At 42.5% G+C, this 17,277-nt stretch overlaps 1 protein-coding gene and 1 pseudogene across 4 annotated transcripts in view; both read left to right on the forward strand.

The window, feature by feature from the left end:
* tenm4 (teneurin transmembrane protein 4) overlaps positions 1-17,277 on the forward strand; it is a 395,445-nt gene that overhangs the window by 135,086 nt on the left and 243,082 nt on the right. The gene's annotated exons all lie outside the window — the stretch shown is intronic.
* LOC144499658 (dynamin-like GTPase OPA1, mitochondrial) lies at positions 4,820-6,607 on the forward strand (annotated as a pseudogene).

Here is a 17,277-nt window from a genome sequence, read left to right on the forward strand (position 1 = left end):
TAAATTCTTTGAACTGCACTATAATATTTCTATGTTAAATGTTTTCATGCAGTAATTCGTAATGTTTTTCTAAATGAAGATTAAATCATGTCTGATGCTTTCCTTGATGTGCAGAACTCTGGTGACTGCTCACAGAATAAAGCTGAAGTTGCTTTGAATATTGTCACAATTCATTGAGTGGCTTTTGATTGGCTCAGTTACAGGAGTTGGAGGGTAATGACATATGGCTGCTTTGTGTTTGTCCACAGATCTCTGAAGGCGGAAAGACATGCTATAGTAGGATAGTGAAAAAAGCATGTGGGGCACTTGCCTTTATCAATCTAGGCACAGGTTACAAAAGCAGGGAAGTCATGTTGGAGTTGTCTTGAACTTTGGTGAGGGCACAGCTAGAGTAGTGTGTGCAGTTCTGATCACCACATTATAGAGGAAGGGTGTGATTGCACTGGAGGGGGTGCAGAGGACATTCACCAGAATGCTGCCTGGGATGGAACATTTAAGTTATAAAGAGAGGTTGGGTCGGCTTGGGTTGTTTTCGTTGGAGCAGAGAAGTCTGAGGGGGCGACCTGATTGAGGTGTTCAAGATTATGAGGGACATGGACACAGTGGATAAGGAGCAGCTGTTCCCCTGAGTTGAAGGGTCAGTCGCAAGGGGACATACATTCAAGGTGAGGGGCAGGAAGTTTAGGAGGATGTGAGGAAAATTTTCATTACACAGAGGGTGGTGACGGTCTGGAATGTGCTGCCTGGGAGGTTGGTAGAGGCGGGTTGCCTCATATCCTTTAAAAAGTATCTGGATGAGCACCTGGCACATCATAACGTTCAAGGCAAAAACAGAAAATGCTGGAAAATCTCAGCAGGTCTGATAGCATCTGTGGGGAGAGAATAGAGCCAACGTTTCGAATCTAGATGACCCATTGTCAGAGCTCTGACGAAGAGTTATCTAGACTCGAAACGTTGGCTCTATTCTCTCCCCACAGATGCTACCAGACCTGCTGAGATTTTCCAGCATTTTCTGTTTTTGTTTCAGATTCCAGCATCTGCAGTAATTTGCTTTTATTATAACATTCAAGGCTATGGACCAAGTGCTGGTAAATGGGATTAAGTGGGAGGTCAGGTGTTTCTCACGTATCAGTGCAGATTTGATGGGCCGAAGGATCTTTTCTGCGCTGTATGTTCTATGATTCATTCTCCCTTCTTTTCTTTCCTTCACCCGTGCTTTAATTGCGTGGGAGGATGGATCCATGCCTCTGTACAGTGATAGAGATCATCTCCAGTTACTGTTGAAAGCAACAAAGGTATAGAAAGAGTTAACCATCTCTAAACTGACAGGAATCGGACACTACCCCATTCATCCCCAAACCTAGTACTTGAAGGGGTCAAAATTAAGTCCATCAATCCATCAAAACTCAACACAGAATAGGGGACTTGGATATTGATGGTCTCGGTATTGCAAACTCAAATGTTAATAACCAATGCAAGTCTGTCAATGCTGTTCCAACATTCTCGATGGTAGTGATAGTCGTATATGAAAATAAAGGTCACGAGATGGGAGCAATTTGTTTTTAAGTGAAATTTATGTTTTCAACATGAATTGATCCCTTGGATTACATGGTCTGTGACTAAAGAAGCACATACTTTATCCGGTGTTGAGAGCTCCGGTCACAGATAGTAATGCCTATTTGACTGTAGACAGTAACAATTCTGGAAAGTTGGGTCAGCTGGGAACATGTTTACTTTATCCATTGGAAGAGGGTTCACATATTAGATACATGCCTGAGAGTTTCACAGGGGTCCTCTTTTGGGATGACCACACCTCACTCACACCCACGCTTGCACAATGATTATAAATGACTGTTTGTGCTTTTGCTTCTGGAGTTACAGCAGGAGATCAGCAAATTTTCCTCACATTTTCTTATAGACAGTCTCAGTTACTTTAATATTTTTTCTGACCAGGATTTTCAATTCTGGGTCAGCCACCTGTTCCTTTCCAGGTCCCAATCCCACATGGCATGTTTCAGGCAATTGTCTTACCCTTAATAGCTGCTTGTATTCCTTTTCAAAAAATAATCTGATTTTCATTAATGATGTTATAGTCTCTGCCTAGTAACCTTCCTGTGTGAGAGAAATTCTAGTAAATTATTCTTGAAATCTCCCCGGAAAATTGGGAGCCTGTACCCCTTGATACTAATCTGCTGACACGTGGAAACAATCTTTCACTGTTCTGTCTCTTCTAACCCTTAAGTTTTGCTTCCCTCTAAATGTTCCCTCATTAACCTTCTTTGTTCTGGTGAGAAAAATGGCCAATGTTTCGCAACATTATTCACAATAAAACCTTATCATTCGAGTGAATTTTTGCTGTAGTCATCCCAGCATTCAGAAGTCTGTCTTCTGAAGAGCTTCCTCGAACATTACACAATATTCTTATGTGTCCTAGCCACTGACTTAAACAAATTCAATATCAATTCCTTGCTCTTCCATTCAGTGCCATGATATATGGAACCAGAGATCTCATTTGTCTTTCAGTGCCCTTTTCTCAAACAAGCTTCTTACAGATCTATATATCGCTTTGTTTCTTTACTCTGTTAAATGTGTACTTCCTCTGACTTTTTTTTCATAAGCTTTTCACCTCATTGCATCAACCATCCAGCTGCCCTGCTGCTGATTTACCTTTCTCCGTCTCTGATACAGTTTGTCTTGCGCCTAATTTGCCATCATCAACCAATTTAAATAAACGTCAAGAAACTTAACGAGCACACAAACACAAAGTCAACCTGGGCTGAAAAAGTCTGGGGCCGGGACTTTCATTGAACGACCTGCAGCTGTCTCTTTAAAGATTGCTGGTTAGGCTATTCAACACCTGGCACAACTAAGGAAAGGCCAGTTGGGAAAGCAATCATTGCAAGTCCTGTTTATTTGTATGGGCTATCAGGTTCCAACAATGTCTCAGGGCTCTGATTTATAGACGTGAGGAATCTGTTTTAGATGGATGCTCTGGACAAGTAAGAGTTGCTCCAGCCAATGTGGGATTTATGTAATTTCAGCACAGTTGATGCGCAGCATATTGCACTATAAAATTGAGAGATCTAATGTCAATTTTAAGCTCAGAAAATAAGTGGCCAAGTGTTGAATTTCTTGCCCTAAAATTTCTCTTCCAAAAATTCACTTACCGTAGACACAACAGTGGAACTTTCAGCAAGAAGAAAGTATCCTGTTATAGTGCTTGTGATGTTACATTTTAAGCTCATATTCCACAATACGTTTGCCTTTTGTTCGTTAGCTTTCATTTGCAACTTATTTCTCCTATAAACTGAAGTTGCCAGCATTATACACACTGTGGTCGTTTCTGCTTTGAGCATAACAGGGTAATTGCGCCCAGAAGGGGCTCAAAATGTTGCTGGTTGTGTTGCATTTCAAGTTTCCTGTAAAAATCATTTTCAAAATCATAATTGTAAAATCTCCCATAAACCAGCTTGATCGGCTATACAATGGAACACGATGGCCGCGAATTCCTGGCCTGACCGCGCCTGGCACAGATTGCAACAATCCCAGGAAATTGTGTGCGGGCCTAAAAACGGGTTTTGTGCCTGCCGCCAAATGGTTTGCAATCGACCCGGTCCCTTTCTGCTGGTGCAAACCGGATTTCGCCCAGAAAGAGCACCAGGCTGATCAAAATATTTAAAGTAGCAGTTAAATATGCTTGGCTCCTTTGACGCCAGATTCCCTCACCTCCTGGGATCATCTGACCCTTGGATGCAGCGAGAAGCCAGCAAGAATCACTGGTCTCCATTAGCGGATGGTCACATCAGGGGGCCCAGAGGCCATTGAAGCCCCTGGGTGGACTGGAACATGTCTGATCAATGCCCATCTGGTAGTGGCAACCTGGCAGTGCCAACCTAGCAGATCGGCAGTGCCAGTTGAGCGCTGCCAGATGGACACTGCCAGTGTGTCAGGGGCAGTACCAAGGGGGTGGGGCTTGTGGGGGTGGGGCTTGAGTGGGGTCATGAGGGGTGGGGCATGACAGGTGGGCCTCAAAGAGGAGGCTATGAAGTGGGGGCATGTCAAGGATCATGAAGGGGGACCCATTGGGAGGCCCCCAATGCCCCGATGTTGGCGATCCATGTCGGCGAGGGGTGGGGAAATTTGCTACCAATGGGGGAGGGTGCCGATGTTCATGGGGGGAGGGAGAGCAAGTGTCTCCATGTGCATTGTAAAATCGGGCACTCTTTCAAAATGGCACCTGATCACTTTTCAGCTGGGTTCACCGGCGTGTTTAGGCTCTGCCCCTCCCTGAACCGGCACACAATTCACCACTCTCCCAAAATATGACTAAGGGCCCGATATTACCAAAAAACGGGCGCGAAATCGTGGTAAAGTTGGGCGTCGGGCCTATACCACGATCTGCACCCGATTCCGAGCATATCGCGGCTTTACCGACACCCGATTCGGGCGTGGGTCCGGCCCGCACCCGAATCGGGCGGCCCAACGATTTAAATGCATTAGCATGCATTTAAATCGACTTAATGAACCGCGTGCCCAACCCTACCGCCAAATCCCACTTTACTGTCTTCTCGCCCGTTCCGGATCCGCGTTGTAAGCGACCTGCAGAATAAAAGTCCAAAGTGGATTTCTATCCTGCAGGGGAACCTCCGAAGCCCATCCTCCTCAACCATCCTTCGTGTACCCTCCCCCCCCCCCCCGCTAACTACCCCGGCAGACTACCCCCCCGGAACAGACTCCCCTGAGAGGCAGGCCTCCCTGGCAGACACCCCCCCACCCCCACCCCCAGGATCGGACACCCCTGGGAGGCAAAGGATAATGAATGGTACTGGTCGATCTTCCTGGTGCTATCAGTACTGTAACACCAGGAATGGCTGCTGACACCAAGGATATAATTTTTAGCATAAGCAAGGCTTACATGCAGAACCCTAATGCCATGATCCTTTGTATCCAAGATGGTGCAGTAGATGCTGAACGCAGTACTGTAACTGACTTGGTGAGCCAGATGGACCCACAAGACAGAAGGACCATCTTTGTGTTGACCAAAGTGGATCTTGCTGAGAAAAACCTAGCCAGTCCAAGTCGGATTCAACAGATTGTGGAAGGCAAGTTGTTTCCAATGAAGGCTTTGGGTTACTTTGCAGTTGTTATCGGTAGAGGCAACACCAATGAAGGTATCGATTCCATAAAGGATTATGAAGGAGAGTTCTTTCAGAATTCAAAATTGTTGAAGACAGGGATGCTGAAAGCACATCAAGTGACAACTAAGAACTTGAGCCGAGCAGTTTCAGACTGTTTCTGGAAGATGGTGCGCGAGTCTGTGGAACAACTGGCTGATGCATTTAAAGCTACTCGCTTCAACCTTGAAACTGAATGGAAGTACAACTATCCTCGGCTGAGGGAACTCGACAGGAATGAACTATACAAGAAGGCGAAGAATGGAATTCTGGATGAAGTGACCAGCTTAGGTCAGGTTACTCCAAAACACTGGGAAGGTTTTCTACAAAGGAAACTGTGGGAAAGAGTCTCTACACATGTGATAGAGAATATTTACCTTCCTGCTGCCCAGTTTGTGAATTCAGGCACATTCAATACCACAGTGGGCATCAAGCTCAAGCAGTGGACTGACAAACAGTTGCCTCACAAAGCAGTAGAGGTTGCTTGGGGAACCTTGGAGGATGAATTTGCTCGATTTATGTCAGAGCACAAAGGGAAGGACCATGATGATATCTTTGACAAACTAAAACATGCTGTTAAAGATGAAAGTATAAAATGTCACAAATGGGATGAGCAGGCTGAAGACAGTCTGCGAGTCATCCAGCACAATGCTTTAGAAGATCGTTCCATATCTGACAAACAGCAGTGGGATGCAGCTTTCCATTTCCTCGAAGAAACCTTGCAAACCCGTCTTCGAGATACTGAATCTGTAATTCGTGATATGGCGGGGCCAGATTGGCAAGAAAGGTGGTTCTACTGGAAATCACGGTCTCGAGAACAGCATGTTCGAAATAAAACAGCTGGTTTGGACCAGGGAGCGGCACGGGCTTGGAGGGCCGAAGGGCCTGTTCCTGTGCTGTATTGTTCTTTGTTCTTTGAAACCAAAACCAAACTGGAACGGCTGCTAAAAATCACTGAGGAACATACAGCTTATCTTGCTAACAATGAAGTTACAACAGTTCGTAAAAACCTGGAGGCCAAAAATGTAGATGTGGACACCATTCTGATTAAAGATACTTGGCACCAAGTTTACCGAAAACACTTCCTAATGGAATCGCTGAACCATTGTAATCTTTGCAGAAGAGGTTTCCACTATTACCAAAGGCATTTTGTAGATTCTGAGCTTGAATGCAATAACGTTATCCTGTTCTGGCACATTCAGTGAATGCTAGCTATTACAGCAAACACACTCCGACAACAGCTAACAAATACTGAAGTGCGACGCCTCGAAAAGAATGTGAAAGAAGTGTTGGAGGGTTTTGCTGATGACAATGCTTAAAAAATTCAACTGTTGACAGGAAGGCGAGTTCAACTAGCAGAGGACCTCAAAAGGGTTCGTGAGATTCAAGAGAAGTTAGAAGTATTAATTGAAGCTCTTCGTCAAGAAAAATAACACAGTCTCTCGTCACACACTGTCATACATCCCCCCATCCTCCCCCCTCCCCCCCACCCCCAGAGGATGATCCGTCACGCCCCCTCTCCTCCTCTCCCCCCCCCCCCCCCCCCCAGATGATCTGTGTCAGAGAGTTGCTCTCTCTGCTTTTTTCTCCCCGCCCGGGAGCGCTGCTTCAGATCTTTTTTTGAACTGCGCATGCGCAGTTCAGGGCTCCGATCAGTCCGGCAGCGCTAAGTCCCGCCCACTGCGCAGTTCGGACTGGAGCCGGCAAAACCCGTATGGGCGCGCTGGAAAGAGGATTCCAGGTTCGGATCTATTTGGCGCCCAGATTCGACACGAAGACTCAAAATGGTGAAATCAGGCCCTAAGTGTGGGATGATTTGCAATCTGGTCTGCGCCAGACAGACTGGCATGGATCACTCCGGTTTTCACACCCTTATGCCACTTACGCTGGAATGTTCTGACCGTTCACACTGACGAGATTCTCTGGTTCCGCTGCAGTGAACAGAGATTTGGCTGAGCACCAAATTTTCGAATCTTGCCTGCAGCGACGGCGAGGCATGAACAGACAGAAAATTATTACCTTAGCCATTATTTGGGAAAATTCCACCCAATTCTTTTTGTACTCATTGATATGTTTAAGAATGGTAACAAATTAAAACTTTCTTGAATTGTGCTGAAAATTATTTTTTTTCACAAGAAATAAACGTTTTAATCAGAGTGTCCAATCCTCATTTAAAATCACTGAAAATGACTTGAGGAAAAACAGTGTTGAACCACCAGCTATTTACATTGGTGTATGCTAATCATTTTAGTAAATTGCATATTGATATGAAAATACTTTGCATACATGCCTATTTTTGGCTATGCATTTTAAACGTTAAATAAAATTTGAAGACACTTCCCTTAGCAGTCTCACAATGTCGACTGAGGGGTGTGACTAAATTGTGCTGATATTACTGGTGCAAACAAGCAGAAACTCTGCCCCATGATAGATTCACAGGCTACAGTTCGACAATTAATTTCTAATTGCAGTATATTACTCTAGAGAACGCATAAGATGTGTGTTCATAATCTCGTCGCTTCCAAAAGACTGAAAATAACAGCGTCAGACCAATATATACAGGCCAAACCCACTTGGTCAGGTTTATTTACGAATGAAATAATATATAGAAAACATAAATGTAAGTGAAAATGTAGTTATCAGGATTTGAAAAATGCATAAATACAAAATCTTTCCAGCCATTTCCAGTAGCTTATGTATAACAATTTCTGTAGTAAATTATATCAGAGTTCCTCTAATAAGTATGCACACAGCCAAGGCAAGAACTCAAGAGGCATGCAATTAAAGTGTACAATCTGCTTAACATTTAGTTGGACAAGGTGTGAAGTGGCCATCTAATAATGCCCAGTCTTTGAGACCTGACAGAAATTGAAACCGTCACCTCATCTGGGCGGTTGGAACAGAATCAGCAGCAGAGTGACCTCTAGCTTCCGCACCTCCCTGGATGTGATTAATTTGGGAACAAGGTACCAATAATGGAAATGATAATCGGAGCATGGCAGGAAGGGACAGAGCATATAAACCTCAGAGTCAGGCAACAGAAAAAGCCAGAGGCTGCCAAAGGACAAAAGTAAAGGCTCTGTATCTAAACGCACCATAGCATTCGTGATAAGATGAAGGAATTGGCAGCCCAAATAGAAGTATATATGTAGACTCTAAAGCCTTGACTCCAAAAATGTCAAAGGCTGGGATCTGAATATTCAAGACACATGACATTTGAGAAGCACAGGAAGCCCTGTTAAATAAGGATATCATTAGTACATTAGAGATGGAGGACTTTGGTTCTAAAGATCTGAATGTAGAATCCGTTTGGGTAGAGATAAGAAAAAAATTAAGATGGGAAATCATTTCTGAGAGCAGTTTATAGGACCCCTAACAATAGGGGCCCTATAAACCGTGTGAAACAGTGTGGAAGGACAGAAAGAGATAATTAGGGTTTAAGAGAATAGTATGATGATAATCAGGGGTTTTTTAATTTATATGGAGACAAATGTGGGCAAATCAGATTGGCAAAGGTACCCTGGAAAATGAGTTCATAGCAGTATTTTTGGGACAGCATATGCTATAGCCAGCTAGATCTGGTGAGATGCAACGAGACAGGATTAATTAATGATCTAATAGTAAAGGCACCCCTAGTTAGCAGTGATCATAATATAATTGGATTTTGCATTCAGTTTGAGAAAGAGAAGACTGCAATAAGGGCAACAATGAGGGTTGAAGACAGAGCTGGCTAAAGTGAACTGGAAAATTAGGTTAAGGATAGGTCAGTAGAGATGCGGTAGCAGACAATTAAGGAAGTATTTTAGGATGCGCAGCAAAGATACATTCCAGTGAGAAAGAAGACAGTAGGGGAAGGGCACACTATCTGTAGCTAAATAAAGAACTTAAAGGTAGCATTGAAAGAAAAAGCAAAAATCAGTGGCAGGTTAGAAGATTGGCAGAATTTTAGAAAAAGCAGAGATGACTGAAAGAATAATTAGGAAGGAGAAATGAGAGAAAGCTAGCTAGAAATATCAAAGCAGACAGTAGGAGTTTCTGCAGGTATTTAAAAAAGAAAAGAGTAAGTAAAGTGAGTGCTGGTCTTCCTAGAAATAATAGTGATTCAAGAATTGAAAGGGAGGGAGGAACTTCAAACAGTTACGATCACCAGGGAAATGAAACTGAGAAAATTATTGGAACTAAAAGCTGACAAGTCCTTAGGTCCTGATGGACTTCATCCTGGAGTCTTTAAAAAGTGGCTGCTGAAATAGGAGAAGCGCTGGTTTTGATTTTCCAAAATTCATTGGATTCTTCGTAAATAGTCAATCTATCTTCCCTATTTAAGAAAGGAGGGAATCAGAAAACAGGAAACTACAGGTCAGTTAGCTTAACATCAATCACAAGGAGGTTATCACTGGGCATTTAGAAAATCTCAGTGCAATCAGGCAGAGTCAACATAGTTTTGTGAAAGGGAAATTATGTTTGACTAATTTATTAGAGTTCTTTGAGGGAATAACATGCAATGTTGATAAAGGAAAACCTGTGGGTGTGATGTACTTGAATTTCTAAAGGTTTCTGCCAAGGTGCTGCATCTTTCGTTACTACACAATCTTTGAACTCATTGGTTAGCAAAGAGTAAGAATAAATGGTCATTTTTGGTTGGCAAGAGATGAGTGGAGTGTCACAGGGGTCAGTGCTGGGGCCTCAAAAATGTACAATGTATATCGATGAATTGGATAAAGGGACCAACTGTATAGTTGCTAAATTTGCTGATGTCACAAAGAAAGATAGGAAAGTAAGTTGTGAAGTGGACATAAGAAACTCCAAAGGGATATAGATAGGTTAATTGAGAAGGGAAAAATTTGGCAAATGGAATATTATGTGTGAAAATGTGAACTCGTCCACTTTGGCATGAAGAATAGAAATAGGATATGGTTGGGACATGAATCACAAAAAGTTGATATGAGGTACAGCAAGGTACTGTAAATGAAATGTTGCCATTTATTGCAAGGGGAATGGAATATAAAAGTAGGGTTGTTTTGCTACAGTTATACAGGGCACTGATGTGACCACATCTGGAATACTGTGGACAGTTTTGGTCTCCTTATTTAAGAAAGAACATAATTGCATTAGAGACCTTTTAGAGAAGGTTCACTCGACTGATTCCCGGGATGAGGATGCTGTCTCCTGAGGAAAGGTTGGACAGGTTGGGCCTCTACTCATGAAAGTTTAGAAGAATGAGAGGTGACTTTATTGAAACACATAAGATTCTGAGGGGACTTGACAGAGTGGATGCTGAGAGGATGTTTTCCCTTGACAGAGAGATCAAAACTAGGGGTCACAGTTTAAAAATAAAAGGTTTCCCATTTTTGAAGTAGATGAGGAGAGATCTGTTTCTCTGAGAGTTGAGTCTGTGGAACTCTCTTCCCCAGAGAAAAGTAGAGGCAGGGTCGTTGATTATTTTTGAGGCAGCAGTAAATAGATCCTTGACTAACAAGGGAATCAAAGGGTGTCGAGATAGGCAGAATATTACATTGAGGCCACAATCAGATCAGCCATGATCTTATTGAATGGTGGAGCAGGTTCGAGGAGCCATACAGCCTGTCCCTGTTCCTAATTTGTATGCTCATATCTTCACATGTATGTTTGTAAAAACATATTGGCCGGAACTTTACCGCCCCACCTGCCACGGGAAAAGAGCGGGTGAGGGGTGGACGATGGAGAGGTCGGGCGGGATTTTACGGTTTCGTAACGAACAAGGCTGTAAAATCCCGCCCATTGGGTATGATCTTGCCGGCCGTTCACGCCACGTTCCTGCTGCAGCGAAGTTGGTGAATTTGGCGTCCAGCCAAATCTCTGTTCACTGCAACGAGATGGGAAAATCCCGCCAGCGTGAAAGGCCGTAACATTGTGGCCATTGTTTTATTATCTCATTTGAGGTATTCGCACACTTTTATTTTTTTAAACCTCAAATAAAAAATTGAAGCACCATAAAAGCAATGTTATTCGCTTTTAATAAAATTCCATTGGATTGCGTGCTAAACCTCAGGCACAGTTCCCTAGAGTCCAACAACACTTTTATCCAGAGGATTAAAAAGCACTAATTTAAGTCACACAGTATGTAGGATTGTGCTCCCTTTCTCTCAGAAAAGTGGAAAACAGCTAGTTTAATCCTCTGCATGCTGCTGGTTTTCAATAGACATCCTCCAGGTGTCAGAATTTGCATTTCAGCTGTACAGTTGGACAAATAATTCCAAGTTATTATAAAAACTCTCAAAGTGCACACTTGCAAAGCAAAAGCAACATTTAAGAAAGAGAAAATTGTTGCTAAACCTTAAGTGTAGGTTTTTGAAACGAGGGTTCACTGACCCCAACAGGTCCCTGAAGGGATCCGATGTCATCAGAGATTTTATTATTGAGGACCCAGACAATATTTTCATAAAAGTTTGGAAACCACTGAGTGAAGCCATGTGTGGGGAGGAAGGAAAATGATACGGCATATGTTGAAGAATGGCATGAGGAGTAAAAATGTCCTTTTAGCTTTTTACTTCAGTCCTGGGCCAGTACTCGAGCTGTTTTCAGACATTAGTGCAACATTGCTTCTAACTACAGAATCTCTGAGTTATTTCTCAGGCATGTATAACAAGTTGGAGGAAAAGAAAGGAACACCTTAACTCACTACTGGAATAATAAATTACTGAATATGATGCATTATTGACTAGCAAAACACAAAGAAAAATGACTTCAAATGCCGTTGCATGACATAAAATAATTCTGAAGCTAAGTGAAGAAAAATGCACCACACAGGAACGATACTGTAGTTCTGACTGCAGATGTACAAGGTTTATATTCTATAAGAAATGTGCAATTCCTCTTGGTTCTTTTGAAATAATGTTCAATATCGGTAATGTGGAGACTGAAAGCAGTACACAATGAAATATTGCGTCTCTAAGTTTAAATATAAAGGACTAACTCAAAGTCTCAAGCTAGCATCTCAGCAAACACCTTCCAGCTTCTGTAAACATTGTCCAGCCAACAGAATTGTCTGCAATGAAATTCCGATGATACAAACACCAGCGGGTGTTCGTGGGCTCCCAAATCCACCAGCAAATGAAAGGTTATGTTCCCATATCCACGAATAAATGTAGCTCACAAACGAACCAAAGCTGCACCAGGTGCGGGTCGCCCTGCAGCCAGAACATAACCTTCCCGAGCAAACAGGTCAAACTTCAGACCTGTTCCCAGGAGGAAGCATAGGATACAGAACCTGTGCCAATTACTTTTTTTTATCTGCCCCAGAGCAACATTTGTTAAAGTATTGCCCTCTGTTTAAAATTAAAGCAAGGTCAAGATAGTCAAGCATTGTGTAGGGCTTTCCAATTGCAGGCAAGTTTCCCTCTTTTTAAAATGTGAGAGCAACATTACAGTCTGTTCAGGTCACTAACACAGACTGCAACAGAGCTTACAGGGCAGGTAAATACAACTAACTCGGAAATTCACTGTGATGTATGAAGCAACTCTATAATTAGTGTAATTTTGATTGTGCGGGTATTGGTTAGTGTAGTTCTCGTGGTGCTAAACTATGGCTTAAATTAGTTGCTATGGCGCTGCACTATATCTGTGTGTAGCTGTTATGGTGCTGCACTATATCAGTGTGCACTATATCTGTGTGTGGTCATTATGGTGCTGCACTATATTTTTGTGTAGTTTTTATGGTGCTGTTCTATATCTGTGTGTGGTCATTATGGCACTGCACTATATCTGTGTGTGGTCATTTTGGTGCTGCACTGGAGTGTGTGTGGTCATTATGGCTCTGCACTATATCTGTGTGTGGTCATTTTGGTGCTGCACTGGAGTGTGTGTGGTCATTATGGCGCTGCACTGGAGTGTGTGTGGTCATTATGGCGCTGCACTGGAGTGTGTGTGGTCATTATGGTGCTGCACTGGAGTGTGTGTGGTCATTATGGTTCTGCACTATATCTGTATGTAGTTGCTATGGTGCTACACTCTATTTGTGTGTAGTTGCTATGGTGTTGCACTATATCTGTGTGTCGTTGCTATGGTGTTGCACCAGAGTGTGTGTGGTCATTATGGTTCTGCATTATATCTGTGTGCAGTTGCTATGGCGCTGCAGTATATTTGTGTGTGGTCGTTATGGTGCTGTACTGGAGTGTCTGTGGTCATTGTGGTGCTGCACTATATCTCTGTGTGTAGTTACTGTGGTGCTGCTCTATATCTGTATGTAATTGCTATGGCGCTGCTCTATATCTGTGTGTAGTTGCTATGGTGCTGCATTATATATATGTGTAGTTGCTATGGTGCTGCATTATATATATGTGTAGTTGCTATGGTGCTGCACTGTAGCTTTGTTATTTTCATGGCACTGCACCGTAAGATAATGTTGTTACTATGACACTGCACTGCAGTTGCCATGGACTTGCATTATAGATTAGTAAAGCTGTCATGGGGCTGCTTTATTGGATATTGCAGTTGTCAAGGCACTGCACCATAGCTTAGTATTGTTGGCATAGTGCTGCCTTGAAGGGTAGTGTAATTGTCATCAAGTTTATTTTACTACAAATGTAAATTCAGCATGAAATTTATACCATAACAAGCTGCCAACTTAGATCATGTTACAAGGATCTGTTTTATTTATTTACAATAGCTTGCATTTCATGTTGCATTTTTAACAAAAAAAATAAAGACATAATTCAAATGGATGTTAAATCAGGAACCAAGAGAAATTGAGGAGCGACCAAATGAAACTGATGGCTTTTGAGGAAACTGGAAGGCTTAGAGAATGAATTCCGAAGAGTAGGACTGAGACATATGAAGGCCGTGTGGACCATGATGTGTCTCGTGGAGGGATAATGTATGGAAGCAGAAGCAGAGGAACAAAGGCCTGGAGCAGATTGCATGGAAGATGAGGCAAGGAGAGATTCAAAACTAGAATAAGGATTTTGAATTGAATGCATTGCAGAGTTAGGGTCAATCAGTCAGGATTGGGATAAAGGTTGAAAGGGCCCTACAGTGGGACAGAATTTGAGTTTCGGAAATTATGAAGGATGAAAGATGGGATGCCAGAAAGAAGTTGTAAGTGTTAGATAAATGTTTCCTCACAGTTCAGGTTTGAATGCATTGTTGAACAGACACCATTTTAAAATTTTATTCCATTTTGTTAAAGCGCAGAGTGGATAGGGCAATCCCTTAACCCATCTCCTTGCTTGCTCCAAAACAAGTTCAAATTCAAATCGAATCCAATTTCACAATTCCTCACAAAGGAGATACACTAGATCCAAGCTGACAAGAACAGGCATAACACCTGATCTCATGAATGATGATGTAGAGATGCCGGCATTGGACTGGGGTAAGCACAGTAAGAAGTCTCACAACAGAAGAAGGAGCGACACTCTGAAAGCTTGTGCTACCAAATAAACCTGTTGGACTTTAATCTGGTTATTGTGCGACCAAATAAACTTGTTGGACTTTAACCTGAAAGACTACTTGCTGTGCTCATGAATGATCCCATGCTTGATCTTAGCCAAAAGGCCGATAAGCAATTGATAGACATCAATTGCATTACAACAGTTACAGTTATATACTAAGAACTGATACAACCTGGCTTTCCCACATTCCTAAGGGGATCAGGCTTGGCCTTCTTAGTCTGACTGTCCTCGAGAATTGTCATAATTTTTTAGCATTCTGTGCCCTTCCTTTCCCTTTGGCATTTCACACATTACTTGCATAATTACTCATTCACCTTGAGGTGGCATGTTGCTGTCTCAGCATGTTCCGACCCTGTAATTATTTTATCAGTAGCAAATGATGAATGTGTTAAGTCAACATGACCATGTCAAGTTCATCGTTATCTTAGTTCATCAGACAGTTATTGTCCTCCTAAATTAGTTAGTTCAGTCCCCATTCTTACATACATATGAGCTTGAATCAAGTTGTCTTGAATCAAGTTGTCTTGGTGAAGGATCTGGGTCTGATCATCTGAATTCAGTATTGAACAGAATGCCAAAATTGCTATAATGCGGTTTAGGCTGAGAGTTTTGGTGTGCGAAGCGTGGATAGTAGACTAGGTGGCAATGGAGCAGAATGTGAGAGTTTGTGGCAAGGCTCGAAAACAATGGCTTTGGCAACCTTGGCGTTGGGCTGGAAGGAGTTGTGAATTATACAGGATTGTTGTCAAACAAGCAGATTGTCAGCATAGGCACAGTCAAGGGGTCAAGAGAAGTGATGGTGAGGTAAAGCTGGGTCCATGTGGAAGCTACCACCCTGCCTAAAGATGCTGTTGGTTAGGAGAAGAATAGAAGGAAAAGGAGGAGCTGATAAATCACTGGGGCACTCCAGAGGTAATGGTACAAGGCATGGAAAAATCAGCTGCTCCTGGATGCAAATGGAGAGGAATGACACCAAAGACCATGGGCAGAATTTTCCCCGTCCTGCCTGCCACGGGAATCATAACAGGTGGGGCAGGACCATGCAAAGGTCCGTTGACCTTGGACCGGGATTTTCCAATCTTGGGGCAAGCGCGGCTGGAAAATCCCGCCCCATGAATCTGAAGAATAGAGGATGCACAGTGGAGGAGGATATCATTGTTAATTGTTCTAAACACTGCAATAGGATCCCAACTACTGGACACCTGGCATATATGTTTTATATAATCACCAACCTTCATCAGGTATTTTTCAACTCTTTTTGTTAGGACTTCTACTATGGTTCTCTTGATCATAAAAGTGTAACAGTGGAAGGAGCAATGAGAAAAGGTCATAGTTCAGAACTCCTCATATACATCATTTTCCCTTCTATCCAGATGTTTAGCCAATATCCCTCCTCGCTACAGGAATCTGATTTTTATTCCATTTACTTTTTAACAAATGTTTACACAGAGCCAGCATTCACAGCACTAGGTGGCAGTCTGTTCCAGAGGTTAACAGTTTGGCTATTGGAGTTCCTCATCATGTAATGTGTAGCTTATGGTTTCCCTAGTTTATTTGGTAGTTCCTTTTGCTGGTTTTAGACAAAGAACTTATACACACTCATTGTCGGCATTCCTTTCATGATTCTTTTTGAGACATTAGCATGCTGGTGCTTCCACCACCCATTTGTCTTTCTTTCCGACTAGAACAGTATTGAGATGCCCTTTTGACGCAGTCTTCATAGTTCAGTGATCTAAGACCTGGAAGTATCGTTGTTGGTCTTTCTGATCCCCTTAAACCTCGAGAGTAAACACTACCTGCGGCAATCACATTGACAACATCTCCCAACGTAACACTTGGCAGCACAAACACACAGGGGCCCGGACGTCCCATTGGGAAGCCTCGGAAAGTGCCTTAGAATTTCAGCAGCTTAGCAGTATGCAAAACCCTTTGGCCTCTGTGGGATTTCAATCTGGTTTTGCTTCAATTTAAATGCGTGTCTTATTAAAATGTGTAAAACATGAAGAGAGTAAGCTAAGCGTTCTGAATCGAGACTTCACTAAATATGTAATTTTTGGTAAGCAACTGAGCCTTGCCATTTATCTTCATTTCATAATCTGTGATTCTTCCTGATTCCAAGTTAAATCATTACTGCTGCCATGTTATCGAAAATACTGTGTTCTGAACAGAACTAAGTGGAACTGGTCCGCTCCAAATGTTTGCAATATTTCTTATCACCTGCCTTCCACCAGTTTACTAAATAATCACCCTGAATAATCTTCCCAGCCACTTTTTATTCCTTAAGGCTCAATAAAGTATAACTGCACGTTTACGGGAGAAGTAAGTCTTATCAACCCCAATTTGCTGATGATAGGAAAAATGTGATGCACTCACCTCCTTGCACCTATGGTGTGATAACAGGTCTGATCATATCTGAGCGAATAGTGTGCAGAAAATGCTTTGTCCAGGGATCCAGGACTGTGGCATCTTTGACTGGAAATCAGATACTCTGGAAAGCATCACCTCCTAGGGTTACAACTTGCCATCAAAAGGGAAGTTCTGACTGGACAGAAAAGAGATGTAGTTGATCTTGATCTTGATTTGATTTGATTTATTATTGTCACATGTATTAGTGTACAGTGAAAAGTATTGTTTCTTGTGCATTGTACAGGCAAAGCATACCGTACACAGAGAAGGAA

The sequence above is a fragment of the Mustelus asterias genome, chromosome 10 (genome assembly GCF_964213995.1).
Source record: "Mustelus asterias chromosome 10, sMusAst1.hap1.1, whole genome shotgun sequence".
Classification (NCBI taxonomy): domain Eukaryota; kingdom Metazoa; phylum Chordata; class Chondrichthyes; order Carcharhiniformes; family Triakidae; genus Mustelus; species Mustelus asterias.